Below are 526 nucleotides of genomic sequence, written 5' to 3'. Positions count from 1 at the left end.
GATGAATAGAACTGCCCAGCTGACCCACAGATTTGTGAATAAATGAAATGTTTATTGTAAGCTACTGAGGTTTTGTGGTTGTTTGTTAAACAGCAATAACTATCTGATACAGTGCATTTGCCTAGAATGATACCTGAAAGTAACCCATGACTTCTACAACTGAAAATGGTGAACAAATTCTTGTACTTAAAGCCCTACCGGTATTATAGTTAACAGCCTAGAGAAATAGTTTGAAGACTCCATTCTAGGCAAACTGCCCTTTAATTGTTCCCTAAATACAACCTACACATCCCTGCCTCTCTCCTTTATACATTTCATTTCTTCCTATTGGAAGGTCCTTCCTTCTCCTCGCTGCCTGTTTGAATCATACCGGGTCTTCAGGGACCTACTTAAAACCAGCCTCTTCTGGGTGACTCTGTGGCTGCCTATCCATTCACAGAGTATTTCTTGCCTGAGCCCTGAGTTGGATACCCGACACATGCTGCCATATATGACTACAGGTAGTTCCCAACTTACGACAGGGTTC

This window comes from Trichechus manatus, unplaced genomic scaffold, assembly GCF_000243295.1.
Source record: "Trichechus manatus latirostris isolate Lorelei unplaced genomic scaffold, TriManLat1.0 scaffold00073, whole genome shotgun sequence".
Lineage (NCBI taxonomy): Eukaryota > Metazoa > Chordata > Mammalia > Sirenia > Trichechidae > Trichechus > Trichechus manatus.
The sequence above is the reverse complement of the archived record's forward strand: the minus strand, read 5'-3'. Positions refer to the sequence as shown.